We start from the raw sequence: 15,750 nt of genomic DNA on the forward strand, positions 1-15,750 counted from the left end.
ATCAAGCATAAAATTACTGGCGCAGCACGACAGGCTTCGTCAGCCTACGACACCGAGCGGACATCGCACTAATCCAGCAGCTTCCAGATATCACGAGACGTACACTGGTAGAAGTCATCCGGGAGGCCTGGAGGGAGCCAACCTCAGAGTACCAGCAAGTGAACGGCGAACCCTGGCGCCCTGATCTTGAGGCGTCGTGCATCCCGCAGCCCCGGTCAAGGCGACAACGGAGAAGCAACGTCAGCCACTACCGACACCAGCACGGGTGATCGGGATTCCTTACGTACCATTGAGGTGGTTATGGCTCAAGCGTAGAACGGGCATATGGTGTTGACAAGAAGCATGATGGCGAGCTCAGCTGGCAGACAGGCAGAGGAGAATATGTTACAGGGGAATGGTTTAGAGAGAAATGGTCAGCCGGCTGAAGCATCACAACAGGATGCGACGGCTGGACCAGCGAAGGAAGCGGCGATTACCGAGCCGGTGGAAGGCGCGCTACGAAAAGTAACGGCACTGACCGAGACTGAGGCTATGGCAATTCGCCGCATGAAACTCGATTTTCAATTGGAAAGGCTACAGATTGAGTCGCGAGAACGCCTCGAGTTCAAAAAGCTCGTAATCGGTGCGACAGGCGACGGGCAATCCCCCGTGATGCTGGAATCCGATGAGCAACGGCGATCGGGCTTTGACCCGGTGTCCCAGTGTGCCAAGGTCCTTAATGGACTCAAGCTACCGCGTGACGCGGACGTACCCTTGTGGTTCGATGAAGTGGAGAGGGTATTCACAACGTACGATGTACCGGAATACAGCCGCGTACACTTGATCATGCCAGCGCTTACCGAGCGTGTTCGGTACCTGCTTCGCGGTCTTAGTGACGATGAGTGCAGCGACTACGAGTGAGTGAAAATTGCTGTGTTAAGCGAGCTAAAGCTCACCCGGCCGAGTACTTAGACCGGTTCGAACGCGCCATTAAACGCAGGGAGGAAACATGGGCACAGTTCGCCTCCCGCGTAAAGACCTACTTTCACTACTATCTCCGTTCGAGGGAAGCAGACACTAAGGATGATGTGATAACCCTCATCGTTGCTGATATGATGAAAGCTAGCCTACGTGCAGAGGGCTTGGAATATGTGCGCCTCCGCGAGGGAGAAAAATGGGTGAAACCGGATGAGATGTCACAGATACTGCAGACGTTCGAGCAGGCAAAGCGAAAGGGACGCGCGGTTCGACAGGCGGCTGCTCACGGCGAGATAAGAAAAACCGAACCCCCCCGAAAAGTAGCGACAAGCGAAACGCGCAGTGTTACATGTGCCGCGCAGTGGGCCATCGAGCCAAGGACTGCCCCCGAGCTGTTCGAAATGCGCAGAAACCAGACAGGCGCGTCCGAGCACAAAAAGTAACAGTCGCCAACACGGAAACGGCCGAGACATTAGCGCCAGCTCACCTAGACAGAACGCTGATTTCAGAAATGAGAGCGCCCCGATCGTCCGAAGAAGTGCATACATCGAAACTACAACAAGAAAATATAGAATGCGCTGGAGTGCCGACAACGGCGATCATAGACACCGGTAGGGAAATTACGGTAGTCAGAAAAAGTCTCGTGCCTGGAGAGTTTCAGGAGCCTTGCGGCAAGATAAATCTTGTGTCAGCATTTGGAGAAACTGTAGAGACTAAACTAGTAACCCTCGCGGTCGGTGTGAGGAGGCGACCGTCAGTTATAGCACAGCTGGAAGCTGTAAACCTCGTATGCGCACTTACCAGCAAGCTCGCAGAGGGAGTAGATTGCCTGCTTTCACGTGAGGATTGGGAGCTGCTAGTGCATTCCGGCGGCAGGGACGGATTGTTTGTTCCGAATGGAGCTCAGGTGACTGCGGACCCAACTAGTGAATGCTTAACGGTGGGCGGAGAAACCTCCGATTCATCCCTAACGACCGATGGAACTCACGCGAGAGAATCTCAGACAGGCGAAGAGCCGAACAGTGAGTCGACTGTGACATCAGGCGAGAAATATGAAGCAGGCCAGGACAGGCAGTCCGCTAATGACGAGTGTTTGACGCATGATAACGAGGACACGGCCTCAAAGCAGCGCGACGAGTTCCGGTCGGCCCAGCGGTCTGATGAAAGCATTAGGAGAGCTTGGACAGACGCAGAACCAGGCAAATGGGGCATGTTCATCTCAGAAGGGTTGCTATATGACCGGGATTCGATCGCAGGCACTAGAGTAAAACAGCTCGTGCTACCCCTGAGTAGACGTGAAGAAGTCCTTGCTCTGGCTCACGAATCACTTTGGGGAGGGCATTTGGGACCAAGGAAGACGAGGGCAAGATTTATACAGCTTCTGGCCCGGTTTAGAGGCGGATGTGGCGTTACGCTGCAAGATGTGTCACACGTGTCAGGTCCGGTCATACAGACGACTTAGAGATAGGATACCCATCACGCCTCTCACCAGACCAGACCACCCTTTACAGGCAGTGAATGTCGACATTATCGGGCCAATCGATGTACCCTCAGGCCGGGGTCATCGGTATGCTCTTTGTCTGGTTGATTTGTGCCCGCGGTGGCCCGAGGTTATCTGTCTGTGTTCACTGACCGCAAGAGCAACATGCGACGTCCTACTCACCATATTTAGCTGCACTGGCATCCCGGAGGTGTGTTCAGACCAGGGTACTAACTTCACGGCACAGCTTACGCAGGAAATGTTAGCGAGGTTGGGGTGCGCCCCCCGGTTTTCGACTCCCGAACACCCAGAGAGCAATGGGACCGTGGAAAGGTGGAACCGTGTCCTGAAAAACATGCTTTTCCACGTCGTAGAAAAGGACCCGAAAAACTGGGACAAGCTGGTACCATTCGTTCTCTGGGCATATAGGGAAGTCCCCCAGACACGACGGGGGTGGCTCCTTTCCTACTTCTTTATGGCAGGAACCCCACGGGGCCGCTGGCCATATTGCAGCGTGCCTGGACAGGTGAGCAGCCGCTCCCAGCCACTCTAAGAGAAGAGCCCGCAAAATATCTTAGACAGCTACGTCAGCAGCTAGAGATAGCCGCTGAGGTGGCGGGACTGACTGCGAGCGCGCGCCAGGGGAGCTATGCTCAAGCGTACAATAGACAGGCCCGCAACAAAGTTTTTATCGTGGGGTACCAAGTTCTCGTTTTTGACACCGACCGCAGCAGCAAACTGGCCCCGAAATGGCTCGGCCCCTACGTGATAACAGCGCGCGAAAGGCAGAATTCTTACCGAGTCGATACCGGTGCACGAGTCGCGCCGATCGTGCATGCCAACAGGCTTCGGCCTTATTACGCTCGGGTTAGCCACGTCGGGGTAGTCTTTGACGAAGACAGATTTCGGAGAGATCGAGTGCACCCCTCGCCCCTCGTCCGCGCGCCCGGGTTTCCTTTCGATCGAACGCGAGAAACTGGCACATTTGGGCTCCCAGCAGCGCGCTGAAATCGCGAGACTATTCGGCGGTTATTCTGATCTATTCACCGAGAACCCTGGAGCCGCAGAGGTAGGACTACTCAAAATCGAGCTTCATGACCAGTATCAGCCAAAACGCGCTTTCCCTTACCGAGTGCCTGAACTTCTTAGGGAAGAGGTAGGCCGGCAGGTAAATGAGTTGTTAGACCTGGGCCTCATATATCCGGTTGAAAGCGACTATGCTCATCCCGTGGTGTGCGTAGGGAAAAAGGACGGTTCAGTGCGTATGTGTATCGATTACCGCTGCGCTAAACGCGGCCACGCGCACTGATGCATTCCCGATGACACCCCCGCAGGAGTTAATCATGAGGGTCGGCAGCGCCAAATATATTGCATTGGTAGATTTGCGTCGAGGCTATTGGCAAGTACCGGTGGCCGTCGGAAGCCAGCACTTGACGGCCTTTGTAACCCACGAAGGGCAATATGCTTGGCGCGTCATGACATTTGGTTTAAAAAACGCGGCAGCAACTTTCCAACGAATGATGAATACGCTGCTATCGAGGCATCAGGCCTATACTGCGGCATACCTTGACGACATTGCTATTTTTTCGGCTTCTTGGCAGGAACACCTGAAGCATTTAAAGATTGTGTTTGGCTTACTCCGCGAGGCTAAGCTCAAGATCAGTCCCGAGAAATGCCAAGTCGCGCAGGCACACATAAAGTATCTGGGACATGTAGTGGGCGGTGGTACTTACGCGCCGGATCCCGAAAAGCTAGCTGCTATTCAGAACCTCGTGCCACCTACCACGAAAAAGCAGCTGCGGAGCCTACTGGGGCTATGTGGATACTACCGCGAGTATGTACAGAACTACGCTGAAGTCGCTGCACCACTCACGTCGTTAACGAAGCGAGGGGTACCAAACGCGATCCCTCGGACTCCGGAAGCGCAGCGAGCTTTCGAGAAACTTAAGACTTCGCTTTGTGAAGCAACAGCATTAAACACTCCTGATATCTGCAAGCCGTATTGGCTCTTCACGGACGCGTCCGATGTGGCGGCCGGTCCTTGTTTGGCGCAAATTGGAGATCCTGGTAGAGAGGAACCGATTGCCTTTGCCAGCCACCGGTTCACGCGAACTCAAACCCGCTGGTCAACAATCGAGCGTGAGGCTTTCGCCATCATCTAGTCGCTCAAAAAATTTGATCACTGGGTGTTTGGAGCTCAGGTTAACGTGGTTTCTGACCACAATCCCCTGTCCTATCTGACGACGAGCGCGCCTCATGGGGCAAAACTGGCAAGATGGGCGCTGGCATTACAGCGCTACAATGTGGCAGTTACACATCGTAAAGGCGCCTGCCATGGTAATGCAGATGCGCTGTTTCGCATCTCCAACTCCGGGTGGGGAAAAGAGCAACGAGATGATTGAGCCATGGCTCCTCAGTGGCGTGAATGTTCCCGCCACCCGCCGTGTTTTGTGATGTGAACGGTGACGCGTGCTACAACTGTGCGCCGCGGGTGGGTGCTTTGTGCTGAAACTCGGACTATGGAGAACTCTGTGTAGCCTACACGCGCTCTTGTAGCGCAATTTTTTTTGTATGTCTTTACATGTGCCTCATGTATAAAAAATTATAGGGCACACTGCTGTGCGCAATGCAAGACTTGGCATGCTGTCATGAAGAAATTTCGTGTTTTCAGTGCCGTTGTTTTGTATTGGTTTTATTTCCCGACTTCGAGTGCACGGTTTTCCTCAGTGGGGACGGATTTAGGTGCGCTGTAGCCTGACGAAATGGTCGCCTGAAGAGGAATGAGGCGGCCTGTTTTTTTTGTGTGTGTATGTGTAAATGACCTGATTCCAAGCTCATTTACCCTCTTAGGAGGGACGTGTAAGGCCGCAGTGAAAAGCGACTCGTACGTGGAGACGAGCTGGCGGTCGAACCCCCACGCGCCGAAGCCAAGGAGCGAGCGCTGTTGTTTTTTGTTCTCCTTTTCTCCCCTCTTCTTGCGCTTGGTTTGTTTCGTCCCTTCGCCCCGAGGCGTCGCCAAGAAGCGAACGTCAGACGCGTCCTTATCAGCCAGGAACAACAGCGGCACGCTTCTGCGAACCACTTTACGGCCGGCTCGTCCGGCTACCTCCCGCCGTGGCGCCAAGCATGGGTGCAGGAAGACGCCGTTAATGTAGCCTTTTGCACTGCCAGAAGCGCTCACTAAATGTCCTGCAGAACGCGACAATAGGCGCGACCCTTGGCCCTCCCAAGTAGCGAATCAGCCCAGCGGCCTCCCGCTGTGTCGCGAGACATCGGGTCCGAGCAACGGCGACTGTACACTGCTCTGGGACAGTGCCGCCCCCCCCCCCCTTTTTCCTCGAACGGGACGGCTGGGTGGTCTAGTCTCCAGATCCACCGCGGCGTTTCTTTCACAAAGGCGTCAGCTGCAAGGTCGAGTCGCAAACACGCCGGGGAGAGGAAGGAAAGACAGGCGCCGTGTGACAGGGTTTGGGGACCAGCGAGTGGAAAGAGTGTGTGTTTTGAATGTTGTATTTTTATTTGGCGTAATTAAGGAACTGGGTTCAACATTATTCCCAACCCAGGGGGGTTGTGGCACGTTTTTCAATAATTTAATTGGCTGCTTTATTTTCGGGGCGGATCACCGAAGGTGACCGCTCTCGGGTCTTTGTTGATGCTTGTCATCAAAAAGAGGTCCTCGGACCATGTTTGGCAGTCAAGATTGAGGATCCGTGCTTAGCACGTATTTACAGTCCCTAGGCCTTAACCGAAATGCTCGGTAGAAAGGTAAGGGCTTGTAGAGTGACTTCTCTGTGTGAGAGTCTATTTTGTTTTAAGTTACAGTTGTCTGTGTGACTCTTGTTACTGTAATTTACAGTTTGCCAATGTATACTATTTTTCTTCTGTAAATACAATTCTCCTTTTGACCATAATCTGATCATATCTACTGCTTCTTCACTGCCGAATGACCACGTTTGGAGAGGCTTCAGCAGCTCCGAAGATTGGCAACGAACGAGCATAAAATTACTCGCGCCCTAGGCGGCCGCGATCCTAACGCGACCTTAGATCCTCCCACTCGACAAAGCCTTGAGGACATTATCTCGCGACCCTGGCCTGTCTCGTGTTCAAACTGCCGTTTCCGAGGCTTGACCGACACTTGGAAAGCCGAACGCGAGATAGGCGCGAGCGACTGCGAACGCACTGCCTGCTAATCCTCCCTTCCTGGATCCTGTTCGCATACTTCGTCCCCTCCTTACCTGCGTGCATTCCATAGTGCCCTTTTCAAGCGGCAACTAGACACCCTTTTAAGCAAGCGACGCATATCGCCTGACAAAGGACAGAAACCTTGACGCCTTGAAGTAGAGTTAGACATGTTCGTAGTGCAGCGGGGCTTTGAGCATTTGACTCGACAAAAGTCTTTACGGCCTGACTTTAATAGAGCCGTGGTTCGCTGAAGTCGACGCTGCGCGCACTTAGCCTGTGCTAATTTGACGAGGCAGCTACTCGCCCTTGGAAGCAAGCTACGCGTGTCAACTCTCGCCGGACGACAACTGCGGTGCCCTGAGTTATACATTTTATAACAGCTGAGGGCCTGGAACATCTTGAATTGCGAAAGCCTCCGCTTCTGGACTTCGATAATGTCGTCGCTGGCTTTACTCTAAGCTGGACGCACTTAATTTGCGCCCTTTTCGCGCGGCAGCTGCGCGACCTCCGTACCAAGCGATACATGTTACCTGGTCAGCGATAATAAACTGGATGTTTTCAGGTACAGGTAGGCATATTTGAAACTGCGAGGGGCTTTGAATCTTTGCATCTAGATAAGCCTCTACGTAATCACACTGGCTGTGCCTTGGTTCGTTTTAGTTTTTGCTGCGCGTTTTTAGTCCGTGATAACTCCAAGCGGCAGCTCTGCGCCCTTCTCAGCAAGTGAAACATGTTACCTTACGAAGGACAAGGACCTGACAAATGTCGCAAGGTACAGGTAGCCATGCACGAAGTGTTAAGGCGCCAGGAACTTTTCGAATTGCGAAAGCCTCCACCTGACGCTGATAGGCCCATAGATGACTTCCGTCTCCTCGGCGCGCGTTTAGCCTGTGCTAATCTCATGCGGCAGGCACACACTCTCATTAGCAAGCGATACGTGTTACGTGACAAGCGACAATGACCTGGGCGCCTTGAGGTACAAGCAGACCTGTTCGGAGTGCTGAGGGCTCCTATGCGACAGCCTTTACTTCTGGAATTTCATCTCGCCGAAGGCGGTCTCCGTCGCTGTTGCGCCCGCATAACTTCTGCTCTTCTCACGTGACGCCTGTAGACCCTAAAGCATCGAAGGGTCTATTTCTTGTGCTTACATAGCTTTCCGGTTTTCAGTTCCTCAGTGAAAATAACCTGAACTTTTGCTTCATCCCTGAAACCTACCCGGGTGGCTTTCTCTAGGTGTTGCTGCAATTTGGAAACTTCCATTGCTGTTTTATTTAGCGCAACACCAGCCCTTGCGGACCCCTCACTGATTTAGCTACCATCTTTCCTCGCAGAGCAATTTCACGCACCTCCCGCTCTTTCCCGCGACCGCGAAACTCTCCTTCACTTTCAGGATCACTCCTGCCCTTTTCATCCTCGCCCCTTGCTTGCAACGCGCTATCCTGAGGCCGCAAGGGGGTGAGATTCTGGGCAGCGTCATCTACACAACAACGACCACTTTTTCAAGCAAGCATATCCAAGCGATTACACAACTCGAAGGGATAATGCTTTGGCAGGTTGTTTTGAGATGGTGGCCTCGGTGTGAGGAACTCCGAATGTCCTTCGGGCAAACATGCACTCTTCTGACTTTTTCAAAAGCGATTACATTTTGAAATTTTAGTAGAGGGTCGGATGCGTGCTTTTGTCTGTTCATTTTGGTGCAAAATGCGTACTGAAAGTGCTTGATTAGTTGCCGAATTATTCCGCTCTTCATCGGCAATTGTCAAATCCAATCGTTTAAGCGCACCTTGCTTTGCTTACGATTCCTTAATAAAAAGACGTTTTATCCATTCTCTTGGCCTTTTCCTTGTATTCTCTTTCAACTCTGTCACCCTCCTTCTTAGCCCCCCTGAATATTTTCTGAATGTATTCCGAGGCCTCTAAAATTTTGTCATCCTCTGCTCCACATTCCTGAATGACCCTCAAAAGCTGCGGCTCTCCAAGGCTTCCTCCGATTTCAGTGCCCAACACCTCACAGAGTAAAATCAAGTCTGATTTCTTTAATTCACTCATGTTTATGGCGATTCCGGAACAAGGACTCTGAATCTCAGCTGCTACGCAAAATGCTTTAGCGAGCACGTACAGAAAAAGTAGAGAGGATTTGATAAAATTTTAAGAGTTATCATCCTGGCAGATTCCTGAAGAAAATCAAGCGCTCACCATTTCGCTGATGTCAGGGTCAAGCATGGACAATCCCACAGTTGCCATCCAGTTGATATGACCGAAGTTTGGGACACTAGGCTTCAGCCAGCCCAGTGGAACCATGGGGAGCCGAGACGCAGGAGGAGAAACAGGAGCATCCAGTTGATGTGATCGGGATCGGGGCCTAGGCTTCACCACAGCAGAATCATAGGGAGCAGAGACGAAGAACCAGGGACAGCCCGGGAGGAGAGGCAAATAAGAGTATTTTATACACTTTTTACATGATAAAATTTTTACCGGTAGGAAGAAGAAAACGGAGCTCTCTGTGGAGACAATTTCCACTGCTTAAATACGGTCGGTTGTACCCACTTCCCTAGCTGAGGAAACAAAGCTAAATCGGTGCAGTCCATTCGGTGGGGCACAAGTGATGACTCGGTGTACCGCACACTGCCGAGGATGGTGCTCGAACCTCCTCTCACATCATTCGGTGGCGAGGGCGAACTTCTCCGATGTCAATGACGATGTTGTACTAGTGGTGGAGAGCCTGCACCTAGGCGAAACAGGCCGCGAAGTCGCGCACTGGCGGCGGCCATTCCCCCCGCGTAATTTCAAAATGGTTTCCCGCCTGCTTCGAGAATGCGGCGAGCGGGGTCAAGGCTGCTCGATGACGCGCCTCATGGTCCCTTTAAAACAAGGATAGGTTCCCCGATGCCGCCGTTGTGGACACCAACGGTGATAAAGGCCCGAAAAGCAGCCCGTCTCCGTCCCGAAGGGGGGAGGGAGGAGGGGTGTGTTGGCTGCCACAGCAGTAGACAAATGGTCACCCCCCGACGGCGCCGCCGCTTCGGTGCCTTTGGACGCGGTCGCTTGCCGGCGTCTGCTAGACCCGTTTCTGTCTTCAATTGCTGGAGACTGCGCGAAACTCGGCCGGAACCCCAGTTACAACAGGGGGCCAGGAAACAGCTCTGTACAGCAGTCGAGCGGTCGAGTGTTTTAGGAGAGACTGACAGCATGGCTCCGCGCCCACAACCGAAACTGCAGCCTCATGTCTGATGGCCATACTTCTCGGCATTGCTTGACGCCGCGCCACCCTATTGCAAAAACCAGCATCTCCCAGCGTCTTCCAGTGCGAAACCAGTATTTTTTTCGCGCTGGTTTTGCACTGGATCGGCTGGGCACGCTAGAGGTCTGCGATATTCACTGGAGCAGTAACGGGAAGACGCTGGTTGCACTGGTGCGATGGGAGAAAATGCTGGGATTAGCTTTATCACGCTGGGTGTTTCACTGGCATCCGCGATGCACTGGGAGAAGCGCTGTATGTGCGCTGGGGCCGCACTGGTCCCAGTGCCCCAGTATAGCCGGTGTGGCCTGCGGCGTCAGCTGGAGTAGCATCCCTCAGGGGCCAACATGGAAACAGCGTACTCGTAATCGACCATCGGGGCGCAAATGAAAAATATTGTTGAAGCAAGCGCTTTTTGCTACGAAGTCGTTGCGCACCTGTAAGAAAACAAAGGCAGTATCTTTTTTCTAGAGTTTTCATGTTTCGGTAGGTCGTTTCGAGCGTTTCGAGAGGAACCACTACCGCCGCGCCTCTGATATCTCATGACACACTCACGATTAACGCACAACTAAAACTGGAATTGAATAATGTGGGCTATCATGCATAACAAACTTCACAGCTGATCTTAAGGGCACTCTAACACAATGATTACTGCCAAAAAGTTCAATGCGGGCTCAATCGCAGGCGAGCGTAGCCTGCACCACGGCCCAGTGTAAACAGCAGAAAGAAAAAAATAAAACGAGAAAGAGAGTAGTATACCGAGCGATGGGCCCCATGAGAGAAAAAACAACATAAAGCGCTTGTAATGCATAATAATTTGCGTGTTTCTCAAGCTTTTGCGCTCCTTCTTACTCAGCGTATAAAGCAGCCGAGCCCTCGGCCATCGCAACACTTCCCGAAATGTTTACATACAAATAAGGTTTAGTTACACGCAAAATAGTGTCGTCGCTGCTGCGCTTGCCGGTATTGAAGCTTGATGGCACTTTTTTCCTTAAAGGTTTGTGCTAAAGCTCCCTGTTCAGCGAAAATTACGCCCACGGTAGCAGAGCACCACCGAAAAGCCGGCGTTGGTAAATTTGCCAGCGATGTCAAACTCCACATGTTAAAATGATTCCAGTGCACAAAATAGCGCGCATGGGCACACAGAACAATAGTTGAAAGTCATAAGAGTAGGCAGCAAGCAAGCTCCAATGATCAAGAAGTTGCAATTGTTAGAGCGGCAGCAATGGCCTGTAGAATGCGAAACATTGAAGTCCCAACCTTATAAATGCGGGGCATTAGATAAAATGCAGAGATGTTTCGAAGGCTTCCAGTTCTCAGCGTGGCTGAGTGGTCAGCACGGTGAAATCTGTGCATATGCACACGAGAACAATGCAGTACTTGTAACACCTACCAGATTTCACCGTGTTTTCGCCATGTTTGCGTGAGGAAATACTCGGGAGCGCACCCGCCGAACCAACTTGTTTCATCGCGTCCGCTCGGGAGGAGCTGGTTTGGCGCATTTGTATTTGCGCCAAATGGTTAACCGTTTTATGTTCTTTCGTGATACAAAGAAACCATTTTTACGAACTGTGTGTCAGGTTAGATTGAACAGAGTGCTACCAAGTTTTGTTGTAAGTTCGGCGAGCATGCAAGGTAGGATTTTCGGAATCCTTAAAGAAGTGTACATGTCATGTTGTGTATTGCAAGCCCGTTTTTCGTTTGAATATTTATCAGCTTTCACGCGAAAGAAACTCTACAATGACCTGTGCGATGTCTTTCTCCCTATCCCATTGTACAGATCGTTGTACTGTGCAGGTCCATGGAAGTCAGTCCTTAAACAAAAAAAAAAATATGGCTCTACCAGGGGGAACAAAAAGTTCCTTTTTCAAACTCCATAGCAATACACTAGAAGTTAAGACTTATTTAGAAATGAAAGGTTTTTTGTACCTAGGAGAAATCACTGATTCATATGCCGCAAACCTGAAACTATCGAACGCGTGTTGTGTGCAAACCGGAAAATAGCGTGTTGTGAAAATTTTTTGTTCTGTTTCTCTGCGGCAATGCTTTTTTCATTTCAAGCTAAAAATTGGCTTGCCACAGCAAACTCGTACCTATGCAGTTGATGCTTCTTATGCGTTGGGAAAGTGTTTGTGTTCTGATTACGTAGGGCAATCTTTTCTCGTTGATGACTAGCTTGTGGCTTCATTAAATTTTTTCAGATACCATTTGCTGTAGCCGATTTGGTAGGCCAACATGAAGCAGCACTTTGAGCATGTGGTAGAACTTCCTTTGGCTAAACTGTCAACCATGGGGAAAAATCTGCAGCATCCCTTTGCAGTCTCAATTCATTGGTATATCTAAAAGTGAGTATTGTATCATTATCTATAATATTATAATGAAATTCTTCTAGTTCTTAGAAGCAAATGCGGTTTTCTCACAAATTCAACACGGCTTCCGCAAGAAATGTTCATGTAAATCTCAATAAGTATCATGCACTCATAAACTGAACCTAATACTTGATCACTCTTCAGTTGCTGACCTATTATTTCTAGATTTTTTAAAAGAATTCAGCAAGGTTTGTCATAGTCTATTAATCTACAAACTACATGAACTGAACCCTAATACCAAAATACTGTACTGGCTTGCAGTTTTTCTAACTAACCGTTCACAGTTCGTCCATAATAATTTAAGCTGGAAATAGAGTACAGTTCAATCGGGAGTACCACGCGGGTCTATGCTTGGACCTCTTCTTTTTCTTATTTACATCAACGACGTACCTTCCTGCGCTTCGTCCCACATTCACCTACTTGCTGGCGACAATGTGATTTTCACCGAAATGACCTGTGATGACGTTGTAACCAGGCTCCTATCAGATCTTAACGCTGTTTCTACATGGTGTAATTTACGGCTAATAGAACTCAATGTTAACAAATGTAAACTCATGCGTGTATCGAGAAACACTAATCAACAACCTGTGTACTTTCTTAATAACGCACCCTTATATCAGGTAACTACTTATAAGTATATTGGCCTTCTTATTACATCCGATTTAATTTGGAATTTTCACATCACGCACATAATCAATGCTAACCGAATGCTAGTTTACTTACGACGCAATTTCTCGGAAGCACCTTCTTTAAATTTGCTCTTTTATAAAACAATAATACGGCGCATGCTCGAATTCGCCGCGCCATTGTGAGATTCAGGTCAATTAAACCTAACGCAGACACTGGATATGGCCCAGAATAACTCTACTCGTTTCATTATTTCAAACTGCAACAGAACCGCGAGTATCAGTGCCATGAAAACTAGACAACTTTTAATCCTTCTCCTCACGTCATAAAATGTTCCGTCTCTTTCTTTTTCATAAATTATTTCATCACCCACAGCTTTATCTTACCTTATCTTATCTCCCCTTATCTCCTTTCCTCCCCTCCCCCGTATATATCGCCAAGACGACCATAATCATAACATTGGCATCCCTTTCTGCAGAAAAAACGCTTTGTTTTAGTCATTTGTACCGCGTACATCGAATGACTGGAATGACCTTCCTTCCTCGACGGCCACCACCACTCACCAGCAATTGTTCAATAACGTCATAGCTAATAATGTGTAACCGCGAGACATTCTTTATATTGTTTTGTTTTTCTTGCCCGGAAAAGCTACAATGTATACTAAGGAGACATTATTTATATGTTGTTCTGCTTCATTAACACGAGTTGGTAAAAACTTTCTGTATGTTTTTACCTGCTTCCCTCTATAATGCCATAACGGTACTGAGGGTATAATAAAATAAATTATTATTATTAATAAATAATTATTTATTACTTATTATTATTAAATAATAAAAACTATTATTGTCAGTGTCGAAGTTGTTTCATCATCACAAGACTTTAAACACACAGGACTTCTCTTGGACAAAAATGCTTCTAGCTTGAGTGCATGTAGGAAGTAGAACTGACTTAAACAATTCTTATGCAGCAAATTCTTTTCACATTGTCCACCATGTTATTTTCTGGAATTGTCCCTTGTAGTAAATAGCTAGTATTTTATGTTTACATGGTCATCCACTCTCAGATTGAATATGGGAATGTGTGGAATGCACTTTGCGAAATACCATCTCATCCGTTACAGCCGTGCATCAAGGCTAAGTGGCTTGTGCATGGAGTGCCCAGAAGCTGGAGCTTCCCCTTGTCTGCCTCTTCGCTCTAGCATGCAGCTGCATATAGCGACAAAGTAGCTTATGCACAGAGGCATCAGGAGCTGCGGTGTGACATCGTCTGTTACATTTGCTATGCTGCGAATCGCACATCGAAGCACAATGACTCATGTGTAAAGGTACCATAAAGGTACCATGAAAGGTACCTTCACGTCACCTGCCTCTTTACTACAGTGTGCAGGCACCCATCGATGCTAAGTGGCTTGTACGTAGAGGGACCAGGAGCTGCTACTTCACGTCACCTGCCTCTTTACTATAGTGTGCAGGCCCCTATCGAGGCTAAGTGGCTTGTACGTAGAGGGACCAGGAGCTGCTGCTTCATGTCACCTGCCTCATTACTACAGTGTGGATGCACCCATCGATGCTAAGTGGCTTGTACGTAGAGGGACCAGGAGCTGCTGCTTCACGTCACCTGCCTCTTTACTACAGTATGCAGGCACCCATCAAGACAAAGTGGCTTATTCGCAGAGGGAACAGGAGGTGGTGCTTCATATCTGCTATGGTACGCAGCCGGGTATCGAGGGGGGGGGGGGGGGGGGTGAAAACAAATGAAATACAAATACATGAGCTTACGCACGATCGAGCTGACCCTGAGGGGGCCTGCCCTCACAAACACTAGATGAAGGCAGGGTGTCGAACCAGAACCAAAACCAAACCGAAAACCGGACCCAAACTCGAATTTTCTCCCGGAACCGAAACCGAACCGAACCCGAATTATTTACGCCATCTTGGAACTGAACCGAACCGGAACAAATCGGAGGAACTGTTCCGAACCGTTTTGAGGTATTGCTCCGACCAAATTTCGCCGGCAACTTATCTTCTTTACCTTTCTTTTATCGCTGCTTGTTAAACGCTCTCCTCGATTGTTTCTAAAGCGCCACTGCACACCGCAAACATCACAACTATTTTGAAAAATTATAACTTCCAAAAGATGACAAGAACAAAGGAAAACCTATCGCAATATGCAAGTACCATTGTAATGTTTCATACCGAACACGGGTGGCCGCTGCGCTGCACAATGGCACGCTCATGAAAAAAGTTTCTCCATTCGAGAGCCTCCCAAGGCAGTGAAATAATACGAGATAATTCCTAAGTTGAGCCAAATATCTAGGCAATTGTATAACCATGTACTACTCGAAAACGAAACGACGAATGAGTTTAAAAAGCGTGAAGCAAATCATTTTATTTTCTCATAGTTCGACGACGTCGCAATGAGTCACATTGCACCTGCATAGTAGCCGCATGCGATGCGACGCCAGCAGATTCAATTTGGTTAGCCGAGACTTCAGAATGATAAGCCGACACTGATGGTGGAAGGTCGCCTTGGGCAGCAATTTTCCATCTCTTCGTGAGTTGTATCGGAACTTAGCGGAAAGATGAATCCATAAGTCAATTTCCCCTTTTGTCTTCTCTCTCTTTTGGACCTAGCGTGCCTGTTTTATTTCCCTTGACACCTTAAACTGGTGTCAGAAATGAAGCTGTTATGTTCACATATGAATATTGGGTGAATAAATTAAGAAACAGGGTGGAATTATAGCTATAAGTATTATTTCACATGCTCTATTTTGTGTGTGACTGTTTCCGCCCGTACAACTATACAGCATCAAAAAAAGAATGCGTTTCGTCGCTTTATCCACCATCACTGACGCGAATTCCTAAGACAGTCTAAAAAGTGGTACTGAAAGCAAGACG

At 49.3% G+C, this 15,750-nt stretch overlaps 1 pseudogene; it reads left to right on the top strand.

The window, feature by feature from the left end:
* Positions 1–651: 651 nt before the first annotated feature.
* On the top strand, positions 652–4,839 carry LOC146194717 (uncharacterized; annotated as a pseudogene).
* Positions 4,840–15,750: the final 10,911 nt, after the last annotated feature.

This window comes from Amblyomma maculatum, chromosome 3 (genome assembly GCF_055883805.1).
Source record: "Amblyomma maculatum isolate TAMU_Amacu chromosome 3, ASM5588380v1, whole genome shotgun sequence".
Classification (NCBI taxonomy): domain Eukaryota; kingdom Metazoa; phylum Arthropoda; class Arachnida; order Ixodida; family Ixodidae; genus Amblyomma; species Amblyomma maculatum.